Source organism: Protopterus annectens, chromosome 8.part1, assembly GCF_019279795.1.
Source record: "Protopterus annectens isolate FY-2018-M chromosome 8.part1, PAN1.0, whole genome shotgun sequence".
In the NCBI taxonomy this organism is placed as follows: Eukaryota; Metazoa; Chordata; order Ceratodontiformes; family Protopteridae; genus Protopterus; species Protopterus annectens.
In genome coordinates, this window is record NC_056742.1 from 131,792,606 (window position 1) to 131,806,770 (window position 14,165).

The 14,165-nt window shown below is 39.5% G+C and overlaps 1 long non-coding RNA gene across 1 annotated transcript in view; it reads right to left on the bottom strand.

Moving 5' to 3' along the window:
• LOC122810240 overlaps nucleotides 1-8,646 on the bottom strand; it is a 61,773-nt gene extending 53,127 nt beyond the window's left edge. Inside the window, exon 1 of the long non-coding RNA XR_006366068.1 lies at nucleotides 8,459-8,646. This is a non-coding gene — a long non-coding RNA (uncharacterized LOC122810240). The remainder of the gene's footprint in view (nucleotides 1-8,458) is intronic.
• Between the last annotated feature and the right edge of the window lie 5,519 nt (nucleotides 8,647-14,165).

Genomic DNA, 14,165 nt, shown 5'->3' on the forward strand with positions numbered 1-14,165 from the left:
TACATACTTCTCTGACACTCCTGACTTCCTCATACAATACCACAACTCCTCTCTAGGCACCCTGTCATATGCTTTCTCTAAGTCTACAAAAACACAATGCAACTCCTTCTGACATTCTCTGTACTTCTCCATCAACACTCTCAGAGCAAACATCGCATCTGTAGTGCTCTTTCCCGGCATGAAACCATACTGCTGATCACAATCATCACATCCTTTCTTAACCTAGCTTCCACTACTCTTTCCCATAACTTCATGCTGTGACTGATCAGTTTAATCCCTCTGTAGTTACTACAGCTCTGCACATCACCCTTATTCTTAAAAAAAAAAAAATCAGTACCAAAACACTTTTTCTCCATTCCTCAGGCATCTTCTCACTTTCCAAGATTTCATTAAACAATCTGGTTAAAAACTCCACTGCCATTTCACCTAAACACCTCCATGCTTGCACAGGTATGTCATCTGGGCCAACAGCCTTTCCATTCTTCATCCTCTTCAGAGTTATCCTTACTTCCTCCTTGCTAATCCATTGTACTTCTTGATTCACTATCCGCACATCATCCAACCTTCTCTGCCTGTCATTCATTTCATTCATCAACCCCTCAAAGTACTCTTTCCATCTGCTCAACACACTCTCCTCGCTTGTGAGTATGTTTCCCTCATTATCCTTTATCACCCTTACCTGCTGCACATCTTTCCTAGCTCGGTCCCTCTGTCTAGCCAATCGGTACAGGTCCTTTTCTCCCTCCTTAGTGTCCAGCCTTTCATACAACTCTTCATATGCCTTATCCTTAGCCTTCACCACCTCTCTCTTTGCCATGCACCTCATCTCCTTATACTCTTGTCTACTTTCTTCATCTCTCTGACAATCCCACTTTTTCTTCCCAACCTCTTTCTCTGTATACTCTCCTGTACTTCCTCATTCCACCACCATCTCTCCTTGTCATCCTTCCTCTGTCCAGATGTCATACCAAGCACCTTTCTAGCAGTCTCTCTTACTAGCTCTGCTGTAGTTACCCAGCTATTTGGTAACTCTTCACTGCTACACAGTGCCTGTCTTAACTCATCCCTGAACTTCACTTCACAATTACCCTTTTTCAATTTCCACCATTTGATCCTTGGTGCTGCCCTCAAACTCCTCCTCCTCTTCTTGATCACCAACGTCATCCTACAAACCACCATCCTATGCTGCCTAACGTTTCCAATCTCCCTCAAACTGGCCCTCCTACATAAGATATAATCCACCTGTGTGCATCTTCCTCTACTCTTGTATGTCAACCTATGCTCCTCCCTCTTGTTAAAATACGTATTCACCACAGCCATGTCCATCCTTTTCACAAAATCCACTACCATCTGACCTTCTGCATTCCTTTGTTTAACACCATACCTACCCATCACTTCCTCTTCCCCTCTGTTCCCTTCACCAACATGCCCATTGAAATCTGCTCCAGTCACTAGTCTCTCACCCTTGGGTACAGTCATCACCATCATCCAATTCACTCTAAAATTTTTCTTTCTCATCCATTGCGCACCCAACTTGTGGAGCATATGCACTAACAACATTCATCATTACACCATCAATTTCCAGCTTCATAAACATCACTCTATCTGACACTCTTTTCACCTCCAAAACACTCTTAGAATACTGTTCCTTCAGAATAACTCCTATGCCATTTCTCCTGCCATCCACACCATGGTAAAACAATTTAAACCCACCTCCGATACACCTCGCCTTACTCCCCTTCCATCTGGTTTCTTGCACACACAATATACCAACCTTCCTTCTGTCCATCATATCAGCTAGCTCTCTCCCTATACCAGTCATACTGCCAACATTCAAAGTTCCGACCCTCACTACCACAGTCCTAGCCTTTCTCCTCTCTTCCTGCTTTTGGCCATGCCTTCCACCTCTTCTCTTCCTTCGGCCAACAGTAGCCCAATTTCTGCCAGCACCCTGTTGGCTAACAGTACTGGTGGCAGTCGTTGTTAACCCGGGCCTCAACTGATCTGGTATGGAAATATCAACTGGTGTCCACATGAAACTATTTGGTGAAGTTTTATGCCGGATGCCCTTCCTGACACAACCCTCCCCATTTATCCGGGCTTGGGACTGGCACAAAGAAATGCACTGGCTTGTGCATCCCCAGTGGCTGGGATTTGTAAGGTCAACAAACTAACAAAGCCAGATATTATTCTCTTGCAGTAGTGGCTGGTGACTTCAAATTAAAGGGGGGTTGCAGGAGACAGCTGAATGGGTGGGGCCAATGGGAAGGGTGTGGCCAACTAGAAAGAGGTGGGGCTATGCTCACAACCACAACAACTGGAACTTTAATTCAATAAGCTGCCCTGGGTGTCAAACCGTCATTATGAGAGTCCAACCAATACAAAATGAAGTGTAGAAGAAAAAAATATTTCAATGCATTGGCTACATGACAACTTACTTGATATCTAGATGGAAACACAAAGGTTGTGAGGCATGAAAAAATAAATTACTTTTTAAATATATTACTGGAATGCCAGTCAAAACCAAGTATAAAAAAAAAACAAGAAGCACTCAACTCAAACCATTTCTCCTTGCACTGCAGTTCTAATTATAATTTATATTCAGCTTTATAAAATTACCAAGTAACATGCTGAAAGTAGCAATCTCTGTGTGATACCCCCACTTGTAAAAATGTTTCTTATCCAAAAAAGACATGCTGCCTGACAACACCTATCTACTTGTTTCGTGGGGAAGACATGATCAAAGTAAAAAATGAATAGCAAACAAGAAACAAGCTCAAGATAAATTCCTTAAAGGATTACTGCACAAGTTATGGACCACACGTGATGGATTGGCATTCTGTTTAGTTTATGGGTAAAGCCTGCAAAGATGACTGCAAGTCTCCAACAAATGTAATGAGCTTCTGAAAATACTATAATCCTGTCCTTTATTACAAATACTGTCATATGCATTTCAATACCTAAGGCTTATACGTTTTCTAGTTATGTAAATATTCTCTGCATGGCAACAAAGAAAAGGCTTTCAATTCTGGTAATTCTTTAACAGTATGCTTATTAAAGCTTACTTGCATCTTACAATCTCCAACAAGCTTACCTGATGGTCACTAAAGCATTGCTACTTAAACACAGAGCAACAGGGCACTGCAACAGCATGCATTTTCTGAATAACAAGAAGCATAAATCAACAGTATAAAAATATGACAGAAAACCAGAACATTATGCAAAATCAAGGACAGATGAAAAGCCACGGTCATACTTGTGGTCTACCTTGGATGGGGGAGTACTCTGCACACTTACACTGTGTAACTGCTCCTTGCCTTGCTTGGACACATCCAGAGCCACTACAATGGTGGAGTGAGGTGCAACAAGTATGTCACAATTTGAAATGTCTCTGGCTGACGGTGATGTCTCTGACACTCATACCTCTCAACCTCAGAGCAAAAAATCTGGAGAAAGCCATACATAGAAGTGGGACACAGGCCCAAAAATAAGGACAGTTTTTAAATATTGCTCTTATAAATTTAGAAAGTAGTAGGTCTTGCATTAGTATGAATTTTCTGAAAGGTATGAAATCTGAAAATCAAATGTCTGCCATTATTTTCTAACTTAAATCTTTAATGATTTGCCACTAATTTTACAGAAAACCACAATTTTATGAAAAACAGACCAAAAATGTGATGCAAAAATATAAAATTGCCACACAATACAGCTGGGAACCTGTCAAAGAAGGGACACCTTTTTAATAATAGTACTGTTAACTTGAGCAGTTGACAAAATAAGAGTATCTACATGTATTTCTGAAATAAAAGTAATCTATAACACTGATCATTACAGTTATTTATAATTGTAAACCCTCCACATTTTCTTCCAAAATTGCCATTTTGCGGAGGGATTATTAGGGGAGAGCAACATTTTGAGCTAAAATTGGGGACAGTTGAGAGGTTTAGATATTCCTAATTCTATAAAGCGATTTATTTACACATACCTCTCAACCTCTTAATGCAGAAAATCTGGACAAGGCCAAATATATTGAGGGAACATACAAACAGTACTAAAAATTGCTCTTTTATAAACTTAAGACAGTTGAAAGAATAACAGGTCTTGCTTTGGGCATGCATTTTTCTGAAAATTATGACATCTGAAATTCAATGTCTGTCATTATTTAGTGACTTCATTCCTAAATGATTTGCCAGAAAACCACACATTTTATGAGGAACAAACAAAAAATAAGAAGCAAAAATCTATCCATTCTGCACAAATCAAGACAGTTGAGAGTTATAGTTCAGCTGGGGCTGTCTTTGAGTTTGCTGCCCCCCCCTCACAAAATCATGGTTGAATGGAGCCCCCCCCCCTTCCTGCAGCCATTCCAATGTCCCATTCCTTGGTTATTTTGCCCCATTTATCATAAAAACTGTAATGTGAATACTGCTTTACTTCTGCGATGATTTGGATTTCATTTGAAAGTTTTATTTTGCATGTTACAGCACAAACACTAATAGATATCTGCTAAACAAAGCAATGCAGTCTCACAATGAAAATAGCATTAAAACTTCTCTGCCCTTGAAACTCACATTCATTGAAACAGCATTGAAACCCACATTCAAAGAAAATACGTTTTGCCAGTGGCAGATAAAGATTAACGTTGAGCTGTTTTCAAATCATAGGCCCCTTGAACATGAAACATACACGTGCTCTTTGATACACCTTCCTGATTGTATTAAATTACAATCCTTGTACAATACAGTACAATTGTTAGAGGGCATTTTAAATTTATTGTTTTGAACATTTTTTCCAGTAAACAATGAAATACAATGCATGCACCAATATTGGCAAAACTGCCCAATTCAAAACATTTCCATCACAAAAGTCTACTCAAACTTCTACAGTCCACCAGTATCAGTAAATATGCACAACCTTTGAAGAAGTAAAAGTCATCTAAATAATTCCACATTAAAAAAATCTGTAACTAATAAAGAGGTTACTGCTAGCAAACAACTTTATATGCCATTGTTTCATCTACAAATAAAGTGCCTGTTGCCCTTGAGGAATAAATTGCCTATGTTGCATTAAAAAAATGATAAACTATTAATATCGCAATAGGGAATGGATGGCAAACTGATAATGGGTTCATAGTTGCTAGGTATCTTCACCAAAAAGGACTGCAACATCCACCCCCTTTACAACACAGTACAGTATCAGCAATGCATCTACCTACTGTGGGAGTAGAACCCACAGCTTTCTGCATCAAAAGCAAGAACACTACCCATTGTGCTATTAACAATGCAAGCAGACCCAGCATAAGCAGCACTAAATGTTTGTTCCCCTGCAGCTCTCAGCTCCTTGTAAAAATCTGCTAGACTCAGCTGTATCTCTGAACTTTGTAGCACAAGAAATCTGGAAAAAGCCAAAATTTATTGGAGGGGGGACAAAAGCCCAAAAACAAGGGACACATTTTAAACATTGCTTGTATAATGTTGGAAAGTTGCTAGAATAAAATGCTGAGTTACCGCCATACATTTCATTACCAAGTCTTGAACCCAGGGGACCCTGTGCAAAACAGTCAGAGCAACATACCACTATGCCAAATCATCTGTTTTGTGAAAGCAAGGAAGACTGAAACTTAAATGGCTATCATTTAGTGAATTCAATTTTCACCATAGCTGTCAACCTCTTAGCAAAAAACACGTGGACAATGCCAGTAATGGGGGGATACAGCCCCCAAACATATTCAGTAAATTCAGTCCTTACCATAGCTCTCAACCTTAGCACAAAAAACCTGGACGAAGCCAATAATGGGGGAATACAGTCCCAAAAATAGGGACAAATTTCAAATATCCATGTTATAAACTTAGAAAATTGCTAGAATAAAGGTTTTGTGTTACTATGTACTTTCTGAAGAATATTAAGTCTGAAATTCAAATGCCTGTTACTTTTATTTAACGTTTGTTAACCAAAATGTCTGACTTGGAACAAAAGCCAATTTTCAGCAGAGCAGGGAGAAACACTCCAGACACATGTTCTTTGTAAGATGGGAGGACATGCAGACTCTGCACAGAAGGTACTCCAGCCAAGAATCAAACCAGAGAACCCGTAGCTGTCAGGCAACAATGCTACCAGTGTATCACTGCACTACTGACTTTGCAAGGAAATTAGGAAAAACAAACACACAGAAACCACACATTTTATGAGAAACAGAACAAATATGAGGCAAAAATCTGCACTTGCTTTACAAATGGTGGTGGGTAGGGAATTCAGGCCCTTGCCACCTCCACCCAAGGTACAGGGCTCAAGCCTGAGTATTCTCTAGCTACCAGTATATAGCAACTGCGTCATTATGCACACGCGCTATGCCTTATTCAACTGAGCCTAACCACTAAATAATTAGTTAATAGAGGACATCCCATTATATCTTAGTTATTTCATTTATAATAAAATGCCAATAAATAAATACATAAATATTTACTTTAGTAGTTAACTTGGTGTATGGAAAAATCCACAAAAAACTAATGAAGTGAAACAAAAAAAATCATTGGAGTGTAGGAAGTACTAGATTTATGTATATTGGCATGTCTACAATAAACAGCAGAAATCCAGCATTCTGCAAACAATTTACTTGCAGTTAGCACAGAGGACAGTTAGGCAGCTACTACAGAGGATTTAGGCTATGGTCACTTTGACAAACTGCTTCCTGCAGTCCAGTTTTAATTCCTTTGCTTCTATTTGCTTACTATATGACTCTTACCATGTCACTTAATCAGACAGAGCTTCTTGGTCGAGTCTGAAAAAGATCTAAGTGATTACTGGTGTACAGTTAAATGTACATAAATCACAACAAATAATTATTATGCAATTCATTTAAAAAAAAAAACTTTTTTTAAATATGTAAAATGTACAAAAATTACTAAATGAGCTGTTGCAGTGACCAAGCACACATCAGAAACATCTTTATGTGATGTGTTTCCACCTAGTTACAGATTAAATTATGTCCTTTTTTAAATAAGACATTTTTACCATAACATATTACATGTAGATGTTCACTGATTTGAGGTGGCAGATAAAGCACTTTTGCGTGGATTCCTTTTCTTTTTTTATTTCGGTAATATAAATATTTTCTTTTTTATCAGCTTTTACTTGCTGACGGTCATATAATGGCAGCACATTTTAAAATGTATTTTCAAAACTGACAGATTTATTTATCTCCAACTGCAGCAGATAGTTGGTTCTTTTTTAGGAAGGTAACTTTATAATGCAAGAAACGTACCTTCTTTGCTGTACAATATTAAGACATAAAGGTACATCTTATAACTGATATATAGTACCCTACATCTACAAATAAATCGCTACCACTTGTCAGCAGTACTGTTAATGCATGATGAAAGTGCAAAAGAGAACAAAAAGTATATATCTGAGCTCATCCAAACTGATATTATTGCAATGCACATGCTATATTAGTGATTGCAACACGGTATTTAATGAGTTTTGTTAAAGGCCAGTACAGGACTGAGGTACCAAGATGTTGTTTTCATCCATGTTACAGGATTAAAGTTTGCATAACACATAATGTTTTTTTGTACACTTTTGTACATATTCATGTTTTCTACTTCTACTCTTTTATAACCATCAGCATTAGAGTTCAAAGCATAAAAGTCCTTCCTTCCTTTCTCTTAGTGGGGTAACTCTTTTCATCCACTACCTAGACAAAACAGCAGTGACATACTAAAAGAGACATCTTTGAACATAATAACGCAATCACATACGCACACACACACACACACACACACACACACACACACACACACACACTCACACACACACACCCTACCTGCAAAGGCTGAAGCAAGCTAATCCAAAGTTCGTTGGTCAGGCTAGGCAGTCAAGCTCATCCATTCCAGTCTTCTCCTCAGCCCGCACAAGCTAACAACTGATTTCTGGTTCAGCTGGCTGGTTTCCCCGCGAGAGTTAGGCTGGAGTCTCCAGCCTGCAGATGACACAGTCCGGTTTCCTTCTCTTCTGTGCGGTCGTCACCGCACAGACTTGTGGGCTGCAGGGCAGAGATGCCTTTCTCCCCTATCCAGACCACCTAGCACAGCAGTCTTGAATTCTGTGAGTTCCAGGAACTCATGATTTTTTTTTATTTTCTTCTTTCTTTTCTACTAGGTGGGGGGCTGCAGTCCAGCACTAGCTGCCCCTCTTGTTAACCACAAAATGCCATTAAAGAGCTACTACACAATTAAAATTAGATCTTATTTTTCACAATTCTTTCCTATTTCCTGTCACATAAGACAACATGTGTTTTATGGTCTAAACAACATATACACATGTTTGCAGCTGTAACACTTTGATAAGAGTATAAAAGTATTTTGCCTCCTCTGTTATTACACTGCCATCAGAATACATGCATTATTTTTTCAGGAAGAAGAGCATCCTTAGAAAATTTAAATATACAAACCTAATTTACCATTTTAAAAACTGTTGTATTTTCCAAAGTACAGCATCAATGATCTTTGATATTCTGTGGATTGCTGTGGGGTATTCTTAGATATGGCATGTGGTTTTGGCTAGTACCACCCTCATCAGTAATACGTGCAGTACTTACAGCCTCTTCTTGTCTCAGTAGTGATTCTGACACCCAGTGAATTTGATGTACAAAGCTTTTTGTACTTTGTATTATTTTTCTGATTCAGTTTCAGGGAATTTTGTGAACATCTGATTCTGCTTATCCTTAAAGGACCTCATTAAACTTGTTCATATTTTTGCTGACTGTATATCTTTGACATACAGTAAGAGATATATTTCTGTCTTGGCATTCATCCCATATGGTATGCTTCAGTGAAAAAAAGTTGCTTAGTCAAACTAATTTATCTCAGAGTAACAGTCACTTACAGAATGCGTGCATAGAAGATGGCATATTTACTTTTAGTTTATCAACTCCTACAGGCGCCTGAGATGGTATTTGAACTCAAGTCATCTGCAATGCAGTCAGGCCTTTATCTCTCTAAACCACTGATCTGGTATGATGTGACACTTTCTGTTGCAAAAAAGTAAATTTGAAACATATGTCAGAAAAATAAACAAAGTGGTAGCGCCTAAAGGTGTGCTAGTAACAAATCAGCATACATACTCATGATTTAGATGTTATGGTGGAGGCTAAGGTTAGGTCCAAATCTAAAATGTGATTTATCATGCTCAGTGTGCAACATGTGACTGTTTTATATAGGGAAGAGAACCAGGACATAGAAATGTAAAGTGCCAGGTTACTTTAGGGCTAGTAAGAGTGATGAGTGCAGAAAGGCTTTACATAAACTCAGTTTAATATGCATCAATTTTAATTTATTTATTTGTTTTGGAGAGATTAAATACATATATAAGAGGATCAAATAGCAATGCAATGCTTGAAAGACACAAGCTAATATGACAACAAAATCTAATGCTTTTTTTCTAGTCTTAAAGAAACTGTTAATTTTTAGCAGTTTTTGAGAAGAAGACCTTTACTCTATTAGTTACTATTTTTTCTAATAGTGATGACCAGTGGTTATTTTAACAGTTACAGCAATGTGAAAACACTTTTATCTATTTGCGTTTATGGTTACTTGATTCATTTTGCTGTCCAGTCAATGTAATCTGATGGGTGATGCCACAAATGTTTAATTATTTGAAGTTGTATTTTACTGCAAATATCTGATGTTCTTATGTCTGATTATAAAAATAAAAGTGCTCCCTGATTAAGTAAAGCTGCTAGTATTAAAGTTTATTTGCAATCTATATAACTGTCCCATGTTTTTATTTTATATTATAATAAATATGTTGAAGTGGTTGGTAGAAGATAGCCATACCTGTTTTGTCTGGCATATATATAAATTAGAGCTGATGCTTGCTTTGCACAAACCATACACAGTTATATACATGAAGTTCAGAGTACTAGCTTGTGATCCATCCTTTATAACAACCTGAGTAATGACAACATTAGGTTCACTGTCTGCAACTCTCATATCATTTGTGTACAGAAATCCTCAACACATGACTTAACGTAATGTCAGAATTTAATGTTTGCAGTGTGATGTGTTAATTTTGGCCCATAAGGCAACTTATACAAACTGTAGAGCATTTTGACTGTCATGTTGTATATGACATTCATCATATAAGTTATGTTTTAGAACTGTAAAATGAAAAAACATAACAGGCACATAAACAGTTTAACAAAAGGTCCGTTTCATTTTTGTCATCTTTGCTCATTGTCCAGGAATGTACAACATGACTCTGGATACTTGTAGCCATACTAATCCAGATACAGACATTGACTTATCATGCACTGGACTGTAGTACCAAAACAGCCACTGTGTATGAGATGCAGTGAAGCATTTACCCTCTTATGGACTGTTATAGGTTCATAGGTTCATAGGTAGGTACTAGGCTATTGGCCCTAGGGCCTATATAAGCCTAGCCAAAAAGGTACCCTGGCTTTCACCAGCCAAGAAAATTATTTTTCTGTGCACCTGTCGAGCAGAGCCACAGAGGTGCTCCCCAGGGTGAATTTCCTATTTCCCATCCAATCATCAAGATTTTTCTTGAAGATTGCTAACGAGGAGCTTTGTTTGATAGGTAGTTTGTTCCAGAGTATGGGAAGTCTCTGGGACAGAAAACCCTCCCTCCAGCATGTTCTGTTTATTGTGGTGACAAGGTTTAGGTTCCTAGAGCATGTAGCTTGGAAGGATTGGGATTTCTTTAAGTGGAGCATGTTCAACAGCTCTGGGTTTGACATAGCTTTGTATGTCAGGCAGAGATCACCTCTGAGTAGACAATATGTGACGGAATAAAGCTAGAGTTTTTTGAGACAGTCTGCTTAGGGCATCTGTTTGAGGCCGGTAATCCTCTTTGTAATTTTTTTTCTGCGGCCTTTTCAGTTGTTGTAGATGTCTTGTGAGGTACATACCAAAAGGTGTGTTGTACTCTATAGTGGGTCTAATCAGTGACGAGTAGAGGGGAAAAATGACCTCTTTTTTCCTGGATGAGAAACCTTTTGTGATGAGGTGTGCTACGTAGAAGGATTTCCTGATTGCTATGGTGATGTGATTATCAAAGGAGAGACTACTGTCCACCTGTGTCCCAAGGTCTCTTATCACACTTTCAGTGTTAAGTAGACTACCACCTATGTGGTAGCTCATGGGTACAGAGTTTTTATCAAAGGGGATGACAATGCACTTTTTGGCATTAAGCTTGAGGCCATGGCTTTGACATCAGGCATCTGTCTCAGTGAGGTCTTTTTATAGGATGTCCACATCGTTAGGAGTTTCGAACTTCATTAGATACCAAACAGGAAAGGACCCAGGACTGAACCCTGTGGTACTCCACTTGTCACTGGTCTGAAGTCGGATTTGGAGTCTGCTACTTTCACAGAGTGGGTTTTGTCAGTGAGCCAGTTGGCAACCCATCTTGTTTCATAGGGATTTATACTTAGTTTAGTGAGTTTATCTATAATTCCAGAGTGGGGGATGGTGTCAAAAGCCTTGACGAGATTTAGATAGGCTGTGTGAACCACCTTACCCTTGTCTACGGCTTTGGTGACTGCTTCAAAGAAGTCTATCAGGTTTAGGAGACATGATCTGCCTTTTACAAACCTGAACTGGGTGGGGTCCAGAGTTTGGAGATTAACAATGTTTTTGTTTATAAGTTGCATGATGATACATTCCATGGCCTTGCAGACCAGGCTTGTTAGGCTAAAGGGGCGGTAGTTCCCGGGGTCCTTGGTGGCTCCCGCTTTGTGAAGTGGAATAACCGTCACTGTCTGCCATTCAGTGGGCAGAAAGTCTGAGATGAGGCTATGATTGAACATGGTGCTTAGGTGCGGTGCCAGTTCATTCTGTAGTTCATGTAGAATGCAGCCTGGGATGTTGTCAGGTCCCATGGATGTTGGGTTCTTGGCTTTGGAGAGTGTGGTTTTTACCTGTACAGCCGTGATTACAGGAACTTTGCATTCTTCCAGTATAGAGATGGGCCTTTTAGGGGATGAGAGTGGGGTAAAGTTAGCACTGAACCTATCTGCCAGGATGTTGGCAATATCAGTTGGTTCTGTATATTTAGTGCCATTGTGCTGTAACTCAGAGCAGATCTGAGTGTTGCCATTGAGATTCTTGACATAGCTATAGAATGCTTTGTGGTTATCTTTAGAATCAGTGGCAATTTAGTTTTCATAACTAGCTTTGGAGGATTTTACAAGGGATCTCAGCTTCTTACTGAGGCTGACCAGGGAGTTCCTCCAATCATGGGATTTTACTCATTTTTGCAACAGTTTCTTTTTTCTGTTGTAGAGTTTGTTTATGGTAGGGGACCACCAGATAGGCTTCCTTTTTTTTGAGGATAGCATCTTGGTTCTGTTAGGGATAGCACGATCCATGCACTCATGTAAGTGCTTATAAACTGCATTTGTGTAGGATTCAGCAGTCGTACCTCTATTGTCCATCTGCATGGGTGTTGTGAAGTTTGCCACTTCTGTCTAAAGAAGTGTGAAGTTGGCTTCGGAGAAATTTTTTACTGTGGTTTCCCTAATGGGGGGGGGGGCAGGATGTGGATGTCTAGGGTGATTAGCTTGTGCTCAGATTTGCCCAATGACGAACTGACCCCTGGTGTAGAACACTGGTCGACCATGTTGGTAATGACCAGGTCTAGGATATTGTTGCCCCTAGTGGGGGTGTGGATAAGTTGATCCAAGGCATTGGAATTTATGAATTCCAGAAAACGTTGAGCAAAAGAGTTGGTACGTGAGTAGTTTTCCCAGTTAATGGTGGGGTAGTTGAAATCACCCATTATGAGGGTGTTGGGTTGTACCCTAATATTTTCCAGTATATCAAGAAATGAGGAGTGGGAATCCTGGGCTATGGTGGGGGATCTGTAGCAAGTTACAATTTGGATTGCAGTCTTGCCCAGCATTGGTTGCACTTGGATAATCTCGGATGCATTATGCTGAGCAACTAACCTGTAGGTGTGGATATCCTTAATAAATATGGATACGCCTCTGCCTTTAGTGTTTCAGTCCAGGTTAGGTGGCCAAAAGGTGTGGTATGAATTATAGCCTGGTAATGCAGGGGTGCTCTCTGGAGCCTTGAACCAGGTCTCTGTCATTGCACAGATGTTGATGTTCTCCATTGTAAGGAGTGCCTCGAGTGAAAGCATTTTGAGGTTTAGATTTCTAGCATTGAGTATCATAACCCTCAGATTTTGCTTGCTTGTAGCTGTTATGGTGGTGAATTTGTCATTTGAACCTTTCCTAAAAAAGGCACTATAGGGGTTGCAAGAGCCTTAGCCAGTATCTGGAATCCCATGGGCGACAGGTGCAGGACATCTCTGGCAAAGCATCATGGTCTGTTGATCATGTTATCCCAGGCAGACAGATACTGGATCCCCTTAGAATGACACCAGAAGCTTAGCCAATTGTTGAAGTCAATCATTTTGTTCTTGCATTGTTGTATCATTCTGGGTGATGGCAGGATGCTACTCAGGGCTAGGGTCATACCTGCTTGGGCTACGAGATCAGAGAGCTCCTCCATGTCTCCTTTCATGTAGTCCAGGGAGGTAAGTCTCAGGTCATTCACACCAACATGGACAATGACAGAGTCAGATTTGTACTTGTTGTGAAGTGACCAGAGTGCGTGTGTTATGTGGCGGATCCTGGCATCCAACAGGCAGCTGACAGTAACATTCTCCTTGTTTAGCCTGGCGAGTGGAACATCAGTGTGGCTGACTATAGAGTCACCTATGACTAGAGTGTTGGGTATGTTGTTATGCCTTATGGGCTGTGGTTGAGTGGCACACTGAGTTTGTGGGCTATGTGTCATTTGGGTTGTGTTGGGGGGGTGGAAGTTGCTTGTGTTTCTGCTTTGGAGGTCTCTGTTGCTTGAGCATAGCCATGTATGCCGCACTTTTATCATTCTCGAATATGTCTAAAGTAGGAATAAGTCACCAAAGAAGAATTTTGGATTGACATGCAGTTCCTGTCACTACTAATGACACATGATGTCTATGTATGATGTCTCGTTTGTGTCATGTGGTTAGACCTCTGTAGTATGTAATTCCTCTACATAATACACAAGGAACTAAGATGGGAGGTTGCATTTTTATTGGTAGGATTCATTAATAGGAGTATTGTATTCATCAGATTATACTCACTTATA